The sequence below is a fragment of the Diplotaxodon limnothrissa genome, linkage group LG5 (genome assembly GCF_057381915.1).
Source record: "Diplotaxodon limnothrissa isolate DT_005_m linkage group LG5, D_limnothrissa_male_GT1.1, whole genome shotgun sequence".
Taxonomy (NCBI): Eukaryota; Metazoa; Chordata; class Actinopteri; order Cichliformes; family Cichlidae; genus Diplotaxodon; species Diplotaxodon limnothrissa.
In genome coordinates, this window is record NC_140600.1 from 1,929,288 (window position 1) to 1,944,234 (window position 14,947).

Here is a 14,947-nt window from a genome sequence, read left to right on the forward strand (position 1 = left end):
TTGTTACCATTATTAGTGTGGACTGCATAGAGAAAGTGTGGTTGTTCAACGAGCACATTTAGGTGACCTGTGATATATTTTGCTAAGACTTATAAAACAATGAGTACAAGAGAAACCTGTGTTTCAATGTGAAAGCACTTCTGTGTCACTGGCATTGCAATATGTTTGACTTCCTCTTTGTGATTCCTTCCTCCTTGGCCATTCTCTGCTTCTTTGTGCTGTCGCCTGGAGCTGTGTCAGAACCCCCCTTTTTTTACTAGTGCTTCAGAGGAGAAAAAAAGTCACTTTCTCCGTCCCTTTAGACCCTTTAGTTCTTCAGAAGGGCAGCATTAATCTTTCACCATCCATGCAATGCCAGCCTCGGGCCACAAATGATCTTTTACTTTATTTCTTTCAGTGTTTTTCTGCATGTTCATTCAGGCCTAATTGGCTGCCTGTCATTCCTGTGAGAGTGCAGGAGCTTGTAGGTAAAAACAGAGCTAGTGACTGTTTCCGTTTGTGTTGCTGTTCTGCTGTCCCTCTGGACATGTTTGATTGTGGCTCTTATGTAAGATCCTGATGTAATGGTGGGCAGGATTGAAGCCACAGAGGAAAACGATCAGCTAGTGAATATTTTGTTTTTATGTCATAGCAAGGTTTTTTTTTCTTTATTCCCACTTTGGGCTTTCCGTTGGACAATATCAAATAACATTAGCAATACGGTTCTTATCACTGTATTTTAAAAAACGTTAATATTCCCCATTTTAAATCTCTAATTTTAAACTGAAGAATCAAAAAAGAATTAGTGAGTGTAGAAATGCCCCATCTCACTGCCAGTATTGTTGGCAGTTGGATGTGCCATGTTTGATTTTTAGCTTATTTTCTGATAACCAGTTTTATACATAGCCCCCCATTTATGGGGTCAGCAAAAATAATAATAATAAAAAAGGTAACATACTGTTAAAAATAAGGCTTCTATTTAATATGAAGTGAGTTGGCTGATGTGGCAGCCATTCAGCCATTTATTCTCCTTTGTGGTCAATGTCTGCCTGAAGTCTAGAGCCATGGACAACAAAACCCCACCTGAAGAATATCACATTTATTTTCCTTAAGAAACTCCTGGGTTGCTTTTGGAGTTTGTGTGGATCATTATCCGTGTGCACTTTAAAGGCCATCTGATCGGTTTTACAGCATCCGGTAAACCAGTGTAAATCTGTACACTTCAGATTCACTTCTATGAGCAGTCACATAATCAATAAACACAAGTGACCCAGTTCCATTGGCAGCCATTCATTCTCCTGCTAGAACATTTATACTATGGCACCATGCCTGTGTACTCCTAAGCTCAGATAAATCAGGAGTGTTATGTGAGGAAGAGCATACATCTTGGCCAAATTATACATTTGAGTCATCAAGAATGAGATTTCCATATCGGATTGGTCAGGCCCTGGGTTAACAACAAACTCCTACAGCAGGGTGCTGACAGAAACTGTGCTACACCTGGCTAACACAAAGGAAAAGGAGAGGGTGGAGAGGGGTATTTGGAGGCAGCAAGAAAGAAAGAAAGAATGAGTGTGGAGGTCAGAGTAGAGACTTTAAATACAGAGACTAAGACTGGCAAAGGAAGTGAGTTGGCTGATGTGATGGAGTGAAGGAATGTAGATCAATTGTCTGTCCAGGTGGAAGGACAGAAAGATCATGCATTCAAGCTGTTCTACTATGATGCAGATAGGAAGGAAAATGTAGTAAGGGAAATCTTGAAGTATGTATATACTGTTTTGGAGATGAAGAGATCATCTGACAGGATCAGGAGTTTAAAGCTGGGTGATAAAAATCTTTTTCAGTCAGATCAAGGGTTGGATGTCAGTTATGCGAAATTGTGGATGAAGTTGTAAAGCTTGGTAGAGAGTGGTGATAGGACCAGACTTTAATGGACATCTTGGATGTCATCTGCTGGAGCCAGTCAATTTTGAGGTCACTGCCCGAGTGCTCAAAGTAGTATGGAGACCACTGCTGCCTTCACCCTCCATTCTCCCTCCTCTCCAGCCCATCTCTCAGCCCTTGTTATTTCTCAAGCTTTTCTTGTTTCTTTTTCCTGATACTGGTATCACTTGGTATAGCTACATGTATCACTTATGTGCCTTATGTGACTTGTCTTAGGGGTATCTACAGTGGGGCAAAAAAGTATTTAGTCAGCCACCGATTGTGCAAGTTCCCCCACTTAAAATGATGACAGAGGTCAGTAATTTGCACCAGAGGTACACTTCAACTGTGAGAGACAGAATGTGAAAAAAAAATCCATGAATTCACATTCATGACACTAATGCAGTGCTGTTAGCTTCTTTAGCCAGTAGCTGTGAATCATGTCAGGGCCTGGTGCTGTCCAACTTTTCATACTGGAGACTCTGTCCTGGATGTCTGCCACTGTGAGAGTTACTGGATCCTGTTCAGAAAAATTACTGTGGTAACCTTGCTGAACAGAATCAGCTAGAACTGATAGACCGCTTGCTATACTTCGTGGGCATCCCTTTCTTTGTCACACCTTTCTGTGGCTCCAATAGTGGGCTAACTTCCCTCCATGCTGCCTTTATCTTGGCCTCTAGTCTCCTGGTATAGATCAGCTGGTTGGTTTTAGTGAGGATCACAATAGGGATAGTCCATAATGCTGCAATCACATCTTCTAGTAGCCTCTCAGAAGTTACCTGTAGTCTGTAGTAGGCCACGGAGGGTCCAGGTTTCCAGTTTTCCAGTTTGTCTTCAATTTTAGGTTGGCTCAACGCCTTCATTGTACCAGTCGTTCTTGGGACTTGATACCAAATCTCAGCGGGCGAAGATAATGATATCTCACCCTTGACCTGACATCTTGGCTACCCCTCGCCATAGCATTTGTGTTGTAATAGCAGTTGCATCTTCTGGATGATGAAACACTCTAGATGTTGGATGTTTTATTTTACTTTTTGTAAATAGTCAACAGTGCAATAGACTCAATACTTGAAATGTGCAATTCACTTGTATTTTTATTTTTTATTCCTATTTATTCTATTTATCCCCTTTGTATATTTTATTTATATTTGTCTCTGTATTTATATATGTGTGTGTGTGTGTGTGTGTATATATATATATATATATATATATATATATATATATATATATATATATATATATATATATATATATATATATATATATATATAACAATTCTGTAACTGTAACTTCGGTCGTTGCTGTGCTTTTTGGAAGTCGAATTTCCCAGAGGAACCCACCCGAGGGATTAATAAAGTTCTATCTTATCTTATCTTATCTTAAAAGAATTCGTAGGTCCCATATCCTGTTCCCACATCAATTCCTGTGTAATAGCATTCCAACAGTTCCTTATTTTTATCCCTTGTCTACTTAAACCTTTTTGATCCAGTAACCCAGTTCTAATCAGCAGCTCCTGGTTCCTCAAAACCTGACGTGAACCATGTTAAACTGGGTGACTCTGAGCCGGTATGGCTTCAGTTATATGCCTTTCACTCATGCTCTGAGGTAGGCTTGGGGAGCGTGTTGTCTTTGTTTTATTGATATTTTTTAGCAACTCTTTACTTGTCCTCCAGTTTGTGTTTCAGTGAGATGATCAAGACTTCAGGGCTTTCTGGTGCATTATATTTTGTCCAGTGGTTTCTAGCCATGTTTTGCTGCCACTGATATTTTCCAATAAAAAACCTGGACTCTTTCAGACACAGATGCTTCTGTATTAATGGTCAAAGGAGCTTGCAAAGAAAAGTGTCTGGACTTCTTTAAGTTGCTTGAAGATATTTCACCTCTCATCCGAGAAGCTTTTTCAGTTCTAAGGTCAAGACTCAGCAGTCCATCTGCATCTTAAGGATAAAGTACACTCTTTCGAGGATGTCAATGTTCACATTTTGGACAGAGAGGACAGATGGTTTGAAAGAGGAGTGAAAGAAGCCATCTATGTCCACTGTGAGTGACCATCTTTGAACAGAGGCGGGGTTTACGACACCAACTCTCTGCCATCTATAATCCAGTTTTGAGATCCCTTCCCAGACGCCTTAACGCCCACTCACATCCTGGGCCATCTGACCTCAGGAATTCGCATGATAAGGTGGGGCCAGGTTTCAAAATGAACACACCCGAAACTCTGGCTGATTGTGACCCACACCCAGTTTCACACCTTGGCTCAGGCGATTAGAGGATCATCAGGGGGTCCTTTTGTCCCTCTGTGGGGGGTCACTCCCACTAGGTTTATATCTGGGACTCTCCACCATTTGACCTTAGAACTGAAGAAGCTTCTGGGATGAGAGGTGAAACGTCTTCAAGCAACTTAAAGAAGTCCAGACGCTTTTCTTTGCAAGCTCCTTTGACTACGATGACCTGGATGACTGAGAACCTTCACAGACATATTCTCTATTAATCCCGGCGCCATTGTAGATCTCTGGAGTAGGTTGTGTATGAAAACAATCAATTTATTTATAAGCACATTTGAAAACAACACAGGTTGACCAAAGTGCTGTACAAAGTAAAAAGTAAAACAAACACACACAAAGAGAACAGCACCAAACTCACAATTAAAAGCTAAAGAGTAAAGATGTGTTTACAGATGGGATTTAAAAATGTTGAGTGTTGGAAAGATCCTAATTTGAAGAGGCAGACTGCGATTGCTGCGCCTAAACTGTGGAACAAAGGCCCGGTCTCCTCTGTGTTTCAGTCTGCTTCAAGGAACAACTAGAAGCAACTTATCAGCTGACCTAACAGTCTAAACGAGTCTTAAAATCAATTCTAGAATGTAAAGAAGCCAAAACTGGGGAAATATGGTCGCATTTACGTGTCCTGTGAAGAGTCGGGCTGCAGCACTCTGAACAAGCTGAAGACATGTAGACTAGTTCCATATTAGAGGGTGGCATACTGTTCCAGATCGTTTTCCAAGAACTTTATTTGATTGTCTCAGCCGCAGATGACAGCGATAGACACATACAAAAGTGTGAATAAAGCTACAGAAAAATTGGCACTGATGGGCCTACAGAAAACATGTCCTCCACGCTCTGGAAACAGTCACTACAGAGGCTTTACAAGCAGTGTAAAAATGACATCTAAAATCAGTCTGAGTTTGAAAAGGGTCCAGATTTGGGCTATAAATAGCCCTTACACGGTGGTCCTATGGATGTCACAGTAAATGTTCAGTAAACTTCACCTGAGGTTACAAACAACCCCTTCAGTGGACGAAAATCCAAAGTCCAGAAATGACATATAAAAGACAGTGGACAGTGGATTGACTTTATTCTCAAAATGATGAACTATATATTTTTTCTTAATGTGGCCAAATATTTTTTTCGGCCTGACAGTTGAACAGAGAGTTGGGCTACGGGATAGTTACCCTACAAGAGTAACGGACAAAGTGGAGGATGCTGTGGCGCTGGCTGATCAATGAAGAGAAAATTCTCTTCTCAAAATCAGTTAAAAAAACCCCAACAACTTATAATTGTCTAAAAATATTTGTTTTATGAGTAAAAAGCAATGAAAAAATTGCTCACTCGTCTTCATTACAGAGCAGACTTGGAAAGGCCTTGCTTAAATCAGAACCTGAGGGGGAACAGGAAAGAGTCAAAGAGACAGACCAAACATGAAAAACTGAAAAAGTTGTAAAATTTAAAAAAAGAAAAACACATTAAACTCCTGTACCATACCAGTTTTCTTAGTCTTGGGTTTTATACATATTAGAAAGTGTATAAATAGGTGTTTTCTTAGTGTCAGCTAAGAACAGAAGAAGCTCTCAGTGTCCTTTATATTTCAAGGGAAAGCTCAACAATCTGATGACCCCAATAAGCATGGAGATAGCAACTTTATGAATTAAGTATTCAGAGTGCTTACTGACTTGTAGGCAGTGTTTATGTTCAGTGTGTGGTAAACACTATATAAGGCAGCCTTCCTGGAGCTGCATGATGTCTGAAGCTGAGATGCCATCAGCTGAGAACTGTATGAATAAAAGCAAGTGTCCTTAAACTTGTAATAGTGTGTGTGTGTGTGTGTGTGTGTTTACTAGCTGTGGATATAAAACGTGACCAGGGGCCCGTTCTTCGTACGTCGCTTACTACATCCAAGATCAAATGACACATCCAAGATCAAATCATCGCGCTAACCGTGAGCTCGCTAATCCGGTTCCCCGAACACACCTGCTGTTGACGATTACTACAGCTGGACGCAGGAATGTGACATCACTGGGTGTCGTAAAAGGGGCTACGCATCGATAGTAGAAACATTGATCGGCAACCCGCTGATTGGTCGGCGAAAATGTCGAAGGGGCGTGCTCGGTATTTTCCGGCAGCAGAGCAAGAACTCATGAGTGAGGGATTTCAGGAGTTTCAGAGTTTAATTAAAACGCAAGAGAACACTGCAAAGGCTGCAAAAGCAAGGAGAGAGGGCTGGCAGAAAGTTGCTGACAAATCAAACTCGTAGGTAATTTAATAATAATAATAATAATGGATTGGATTTATATAGCGCTTTCCAAGGCACCCAAAGCGCTTTACAATGCCACTATTCATTCACTCCCACATTCACACACTGGTGGAGGCAGCTACGGTTGTAGCCAGGCTGCCATATCGCGCCATCGGCCCCTCTGGCCAACACCAGTAGGCGGTAGGGTAGATCTATCATATGACACTATATTGTCCAATATCATATGGCATTATATTATATTATAATATGTTATATTATATCCCCTTTCACATTAGAGCCACAACAGGACCCACAAGAACATGGGAACAAGTAAAAGTGGAATACAGGAGTATTCTACAGAATGGTAATATTTATCTCTTAGATTGCTTTGCGTCTCTTGGCAAGGTAATACTGGCCTGTAATACTCTGTTAGTTTGTTCATAACAGCAACCAAGAAAAGGGCAGAGGAAAAAAAGACAGGTGGTGGTCCTGCACCCCCTCGTCAACAAGTTGGTTAAGTAAATAATACCCTCACGGGAATATCGATATCTCTCTATGAGCACACTGTCGCGCTGAGCTAAAGGATCCTGTCTATCCCGCAATATACGCTGAATTCTGAGGACTCTCCTTATCAATCTTGCACCTTCCGCAATGGGTTGGTCGCGTATACGGACAGGACATGGCTGCGACAGGCTTCCCAAATCCACCTTCGCTTTTATAGCCGTGGTCTCTCATCTTGATTACACGAAGTAATTTACAATTACTACTCTGAAATATGAATTACATCTGTAATAATCACATACATGTAATAGAATGTTAATAGTACATTTCCCTTTTTTAGGAAATGACCTGTATGTATCTGTGTGACATCAATAAAAGGATCAAGTGCTGCATTATCTTTAGTTACATTGATAATATTTATTTATGGTGTAACAGTGGAAAAATATCGCTGTTGCTTTCGTATAAATGAAGCGGACATACCTGCGTGGCCGCGATCTAATCCTGTTTACATAAAGTAAACCTGCTCCCGAGCAGGTTTACGCTTACGGCTCTGTTGCTATGACAGCAAGTCCCGGATGAGCTTCGGGGAACCGACTGATCCAGGATCACGCGAAATCGTCAACAATCTAATCCGGCTAACCTACTTAGCGAGGTACGAAGAACGGGCCCCTGGTTTGAATGTTAGCCTCTGATGTGGAGGATGGCAGCTTTGTAACAGCTGCATCTTACACTGGTTGCTGTTTATTGAGTACAGAGTGGTGATATCTGTTCATTCTCATATTTACAGTCAGTGATAGATTGTACTCACAACACAATTGAGACTCTGTCCTTGTTTTGCCAGATTTGTTAGGATTTCAGATCTTGTATATTTTCCTTCTCTTTTCTTTCACTCTCTCTCTTTTTAATATGATATGGTTGATTCAACAGCCTTGCAACAGACCTGGGCGTACCCTATAACAGCAGGGTTAGACTCCAGTACCCCCATGACCCTGAATTGGATAATCATGGATTGATGGACAATTAATTCAGTAAAGTTACAAATCTACAAGCGTTAAAGTAACCCTCTATGTTGATTACGAATGTTAAAACATCCGCTTAGTCACTGCAAATACCACCTTCAAATGCAGAACATTAGTTATGCATATAAACATATATGTGACATAAATGAGTTAAAATTGTTTTAATTAAGACAAAACATAAATATGATGAGCACCAAACATGTTAAAAGATAATAAATAATACAGACATGTTTATTTGTAAAAACAAAACAAACAAAGAGGAAATGACAGCAGCAAGAGCCAAAGGAAAGGTTTACAACACTGTTTCTAGATGGTGGCACTGACAAAAAGGCATCAGGTGGAGCTGGCAGAACTGAAGAAGCTAAGATCTTGTTGGGAGTGATGAAGGTGGATTAGAAATGAGTGCAACAGAGGGACAGCTAAGGACGAGAATTTAGACTGAAATGGTTTGGACATGTGCAGAGGAGGCATAGGTGCTTGAGAAAGGATGTTGAAGATGAAGGAAGAGAGAGAAGTAATGGATGTAAGTGAAGGAGGAGATGGAGAGGGCTTGTATACTGATTAAATTAACTAAGACAACTTATAATTTAAGGGTTTTTTTGTAACTTTAAAGCTGTACTACCAGGAAACTTTTCAAAACTGGAGGTATTGGCTTCGTTGTATGGAGGCAAAGTTATAGATTCACAAAAACGTGATGATGATATGATAATAACTTATACTTTATCTAGTATACATATAATATTAGAAACGAATGTATATGCATGAGCAGGGAGAATAAAACAGGGCCCAGAATAGAGCCTTGAGGTATTCCAAGAGTATTGTTTACCCAGCGTAACAGAGAATGTCCTGCTCTCTAACTCAAATAATTTCAGAGCAGAACCCTGCATGCTGACATGGCTTCAGGCTGTTTAATAGGGTTATGTTATCAACAATGCTGCACTCAGGTCTAAAACTCCTTTTCGATATTTAACTGAAACAGCGATATTGAAGTGTGTTCTGCTTTATTTTGTGTAGCATTGTTGTTTATTTTATTTTCTAAATAAACTCTGTATATTGATCACCTGATCTAAATGAATTGAACACCAAAAACCAAAAAGAAACAAACAAGATAGATAAATAGATAAGTGCTGAGCTTTGTTGCTGCTTATATTATTATAATTTTTTAAACTCCATTGCCCATCCTTCCACCCTCACTGCATTGCACTGGAAGACTGGAAGTTTCCAAAACTGATTATGGTTTATTTAGAGAAAGCTGTGTGTAATCTGGGACCATTGGTCATTACTATGCCTTGATAATATCCAGCCACCGCACACAGTGATACACTCAAGGGACTGCATGTGAGTGTGTGCACTGTATTTTTATCTCATGGCTTACACTGCAATGCTGCATGTGTGCAGGTTTGTCTGAGAAAATCTAGCACTGGTGTGAGCATTTATGTTAAGCACAGTGGTGCGCAGATTAACACTGTTCCCTCACAGCAAGAAGGTCCTGAGTTCGATTCCACCACTTGGCCGTGGTCTTTCTGTGTGGAGTGTTTGCGTGGGTTCTCTCTAGATACTCTGGCTTCCTCTCACAGTCCAAAGACATGTGGTTAGGTTAATTAGTGACTCTATATGGTCTGTAGGGGTGAGTTTGGATGGCTGTCTGTCTCTATGTGTTAGCCTTGCAGCAGACTGGTGACCTGTCCAGGCTGGGGTGGCTGTAGCTCAGGTGGCAGAGCAGGTCAGCCACTAATCAGAAGGTCGGTGGTTCGATCCCAGGCTGCATCCTGGCTGCATGCCAAATATCCTTGGGCAAGATACTAACCCCGTGTTTGCCTACTGGTGGTGGTCAGAGGGCCCGGTGGCGCCTGTGTCCGGCAGCCTCGCCTTTGTCAGTGCGCCCCAGGGCAGCTGTGGCTACAATGTAGCTTGCTATCGCCAGTGTGTGAATGTGTGTGTGAATGGGTGGATGACTGAATGTAGTGTAAAGCGCTTTGGGGTCCTATGGACTAGAAAAGCGCTATACAAATGCAGGCCATTTACCCTGTTTCTCACCCTATGATAGGCTCCAGCCCCACCATGACCCTGACAAGGATAAGTTGGGGGGATGGATGGATGGATGCTTATGGTCATTTCTCACTCTTTGACAAACAGTAAGCAGGGCTACAGTCCTGTCCCATCCATCTATTTGTGTGTTTTTGTGTAGAAGTGTACATATGAATGTGTGAGATGACAGGATTCCCTGTCTCATTTATCTGTTGTTGACAGTGAGCATGATTTCCTCAACTAAGAGCAACCAATGCCCCTACTTATTAATTATGCCCTAAATATTAAAGATGCTCCATCAAACATAAATTATTAATGAATTTGGCTCAGTTCATCTTGGCTAAAGATTTCATTTGTCATACATCATCTGATGAGGCCATGAGGCATAGTGTTATATCAAGGAGTGTGAGTATGTGTGTGCGTGTGTGTGTGTTGAGGGGGAGTGAAATTCTGTCTGTGTATGTGTAACACAGACCGTGCCGTGTTTGAATCACTACCTTTTTCTTTTTTACTATGGTAATACATTTTTAATACTGTCACCTTGGATGTACACATTCAGTTGACTTCTAAAACACATTATCTGATTTCAAGGTCTTAATAACACAGGGTGACTCTTACTTTCTCTCTTACCTTAAGTCAGATGTGATCATGTGTCTTATTGGATGTGTTTAAGCTTTTATAGGATGTCTTTGAACTGTCAGATTTTAAATTGTAATGTCTTAGCAAGGCCAAAGATGTGTTTTATGTGGCCCACCAAGTGGATAAAGAATACCTGCCTTGCATGCGAAGAATGAGGACACTGGAAGAGGAACTGTACAAGTGGTCAAAGAAACATTGAGTGCTGGATGGGCCCACCTAAAGTGGGACCACGGCAGGAAGAAGCAAATCCGTGCAGGGAAGAAGATCCCTTCACGAACCCCAACTCTAGTTGCAGCTCTTGCCCCTCCTGATTATGCTGAATTATTTTAGTTGGATGTTTCTGAATGCCACCTTTTTCAGAAAAAGGAGGGAGGATGACAACTGCTGCTGAAATACACTTTACAATACTGGACAACATGGAAAAAAAAACAGCCATATTCCTGAAAAAAACAAAGGCATTTTGATATGGGACAGAAAGGATCAAATCGGCAGAAAAACTTTCAAAAATACATGTTTCTGTTGTTTCGCTGCATTTGCCATTGAACAGAATCCAAATTCCAAAATTCGAATTCTAGGACAGTGATTCAAGTAATATCCCTCTCACTGAACATTAACTTAGCTTATGTTGTGCTGTATCCTATTTTTATTTGTTTTGTTTCGTTTGTTGTTTTTCTTTCTTTTTCTTTTAGAATCCAAAGATCGGTGATTTCATTTTAAAGATATGAATTTCAGTTCTCAAATAAATGACTTGGATTCGTGTATTTTGATACAGATAACTGTCTCATTGACGCTACAAGACTGAACGTCACTAGAAGTTGCTATTTCCATCTTACTCAGAGAAAACTCGATGTTTACAGTTTATGATTGCTTTGCATATGAACCATACCTACGCCAACTGTTATGTTTTAGGATCTCAGTATTCAGTGGTGTCCAACATGACCACACCACCGGTCTAAGAGGGTAATTGCACATGTCGAATTCATATAATGCCACAGAGGTAGGTGACGTGCAGCCTGCATGGTAATAAAATAATAAACATTCTGAATTAGTTCAACGCCTCTCAGATACTTCTTTCAGGGTGGACCTATTTTGGTTCTGTGGAGGAAAAGACTCAGATGTGGTCACGTCACTCATGGTGGTATAGGACAGGAATGTCTTGCTCCTGGCACAGAGGGGAGGTGTGTGTGCTTTCATTCTTAAATACACAGCTTCAGATGTCCATTGCTGGAGTATGTTGGAGGACCTGGAAAGTCAGGATGAGATCGAGGAAACCGGAAAGAAGATACTGAAACAGGAGATTTTCTCCCATGTGGTAAAAGTTTTTTGTTGCCCTTCACTATGTAACAATTGTGTGATCAGACATTTCCAATTGACCTCATGTTGCACTCTTGATAAGCTAGGCTGATGGCCTATAGGCCCAGTAACTATTATTAGAGGAGTGGCAGACTAGTCTCACTTTCTTGGGACCCCTGAAACAGGTTTAACAGAGAAAGACTGTTCTGATCGTTCTGATTTTGAGTTTGGATCATCTTCTCTTATAAACGAACTCAACAAATGTAGAGAGAATACAGACTGTTACGCCTCTAGTCTAGGTATGTAGAGACGCACATAAGATTATGAGGAGAGAGAAGCAAGTACCTGCCCTTTTTCCCAAGCCAAACAACGAACCCGGTTTTGAGTAAAAAAAGGTGATTTTATTAAGTGACAAGAAGCGCAACTCCAGGGTGAACCCGGGCCAAATAATAAATAAAACCAACTAAGTCCTGCCAGAGAAAACTAACTTAACCCTAACGGTGTTTTCACACCGAACGCGATAGACGCGACCAAAGCGCCAGGTTTACATGTAAAGTCAATGGAAAAGCGCGACGACGCGCGATTGCGGGTCCCGCGAAAATTCAGAAGCGCGACTACGCGCAGTAAAAACCAGTCCACATGGTTTTTACTGCCCTATGCATCGCCAAGAAAACGGTCCTCATGAACTGGAAAAATAAAAATAATCTTAATTCTAGCCAATATAGACACCATCTAATAGATCACATTAGTCTCGATATAGCCTCTGCCACCACATTAGATCAATCCCTCTGGGCTCCTTTGATCGGCTCCATCACCTAGCGGGGGTAGGGGGTCGTGGTTTGGTCCCGCCTTAGCTACTGTGGTTGATGTGGAGTTGGGACAGGCTTAGGGCGCCTGGAGGACCCCTAGAGGCGTTATCCCTGGAGGGCTTAACCCGGGGGTTGTGTTCATAACCTGGTTAGTGGCTCTGGTCGCTCTTAGAGGTTGTTCTCCTCGTGGCTGCGTGCAGCGGGGCTGGAGGATGGTCTGTACTGGTGGACGTAGGTTACTGGCCTGGTGGCCTGGCTGTCCCTGAGTGGATCCGGGGTAGGCGTGGGGGTTTGGGGTTCGGGGGTGCTTCGCCTCCGTGCTGGGGCTCTGGCTGGGCCTTGGGGGCTTCAGTCCTCGTCGGTGTGTCGCCGAGGTTGTGGGCGGGTGGGTGCACGGGGGCTCAGCCCTGGCGCAGGGGGCCTCTTGTGCATTGGCCTAACTGGGGGGCTCTTCAACTGGCGGGGAGGTTGTTCCATCCTTGCAGGAGTCCACTCTGCAGGTGGGGGAGAGACATAGGAGAGGTGGAGAATAAACTTAACCTGGGTGTCTGTTGTCTTGTGTAGTCTGGGAGACGATTGAATGTTGGGGTGGGTACAGTTTCCTCTGCGGTGGGGTAGGGTGGGCTGCCCCGGGTCCTGTGGGGCTTGGCAGTGCTACCGTAGGCCCCGGTCTGGATGGGCCTGGACTCCCTTGCCTTGGTGGGTATCAGAGGACGGGGGTGCCTACTGGGGTCAGCGGGGGAGCTGGCCCTAGGGAGGGGCATCCTCCCCTCCCTCCTTTTCCTCCCCATCCCCGGCTACCTCCCTCTTCCCGCTCCACCACACTCACCCACACAGGTAGGGCCTTGGGGAGCCGGCGGGCACGCCGGTGCAGCCCCCTCTAGCTTCTGCTCGGTGGCTACTGGGTGACGCCTCGTCTGGGGATCCTCAGCCCTTCCCATGAGAGTGGCACGGATGCCCCCTTGTTTAATAAAAACAAAGATCGATCAAATGGACCAATACGGCAATGCCACGATGATCCATTTGGCAAAATAAATCCATTGGGTCTCCTTATTGGTCTTCAGACAACAATTCTGACGGCTAAAGAACCAAATGGGACAGGCAAAAAAAAAAGAAAAAGAAGAAGCGCGACGACGCAACGCAAAAACGCGTTCCAAAGTAGTGCGTCGGGCGCGTTTGACGCTCGAATAAAAATACGCGCGTCAGTTTTTGTGTTGCATTTTGTGCATTCGTGCGTATCACGTCTACCGCTCGAGTTGATCTGAACTCCAGCGTCAATTCGCGCCCCGACAACCAATCATAAATTGAATTAAATCGGGACTTGATAAGACCTTTTGAGTATCACTAGAAATATTACAAACAGTCGTCTCCATACCACCATTTGCTTTCAGTAAACATCGACGGCATATCACATCCATATTAGCAGTGTATAAATGATAGTTTAGCATATATTAGCACAGGTATCAATAAAGGACTACCGTATTAAACACTTTTACTAACCGCAGGCAGACGGACAGGCACTCTGCAGGTGGGATTGAGTGCCTGTAGTTGGTGGGATGGTGGGACCGACGCGGAACAGCAGGTCCTCAAACTGGGCGAGGGACAGACGGTGGTACCGCTGGAAGCGGCCGTCATCCAGGCGCAGCTCCACGAGCAAATGGTGAAACTCATCAAACTGCTCACGCCTCTGGAGGACCTGATGGACCTAGGTACGGTGAGGACGTCCTTAACACCGCTGCTCTGCTCTCCACAGTACATAGAGGAGGGAGACTCTCTCTTCAAACGCTAGCTCGACAGCTGCCATCTTGCAAAGATACTGTCTGGCACAACTTCCTCCCACATTTCCGGTTCACACGCGTTTAATTTGCGTTGGACACGCATCGAGGTGTGAATTTGCACGTGTCAAGTTAGGGGTCCAATCAGCAGCCCACTGCTCTTTATTAGAGGAAGGACCTGCAGAGATTCTTAAAACACAGTAAAGAAACACAACACAGCAGCTAACACAGATTTCCTATGGCCACAGGCCGTAACACAGACACATAGGACTAAAAAAAGGGAAATGAGAGGAAAAGGGGAAAAGAAAGGAGCCACTAAGGCTGTGTTGCAGAAAGGTCTAAAGCCTTGATTACTCTGCAACCATCAGAGTGTGACTGTGTGGGTAAAGACTGAAGTGCTTTGAGTAAGTAGTTATAAGCCCTGTGTACATTACAGTCCATTTTTCAGCACTGTCAAAGGCTGAGCATGTAT

The 14,947-nt window shown here is 42.9% G+C and overlaps 1 protein-coding gene across 1 annotated transcript in view; it reads left to right on the forward strand.

Moving 5' to 3' along the window:
• Positions 1-14,947, forward strand: part of LOC146631427 (receptor-type tyrosine-protein phosphatase gamma-like) — a 368,587-nt gene that overhangs the window by 140,431 nt on the left and 213,209 nt on the right. The gene's annotated exons all lie outside the window — the stretch shown is intronic.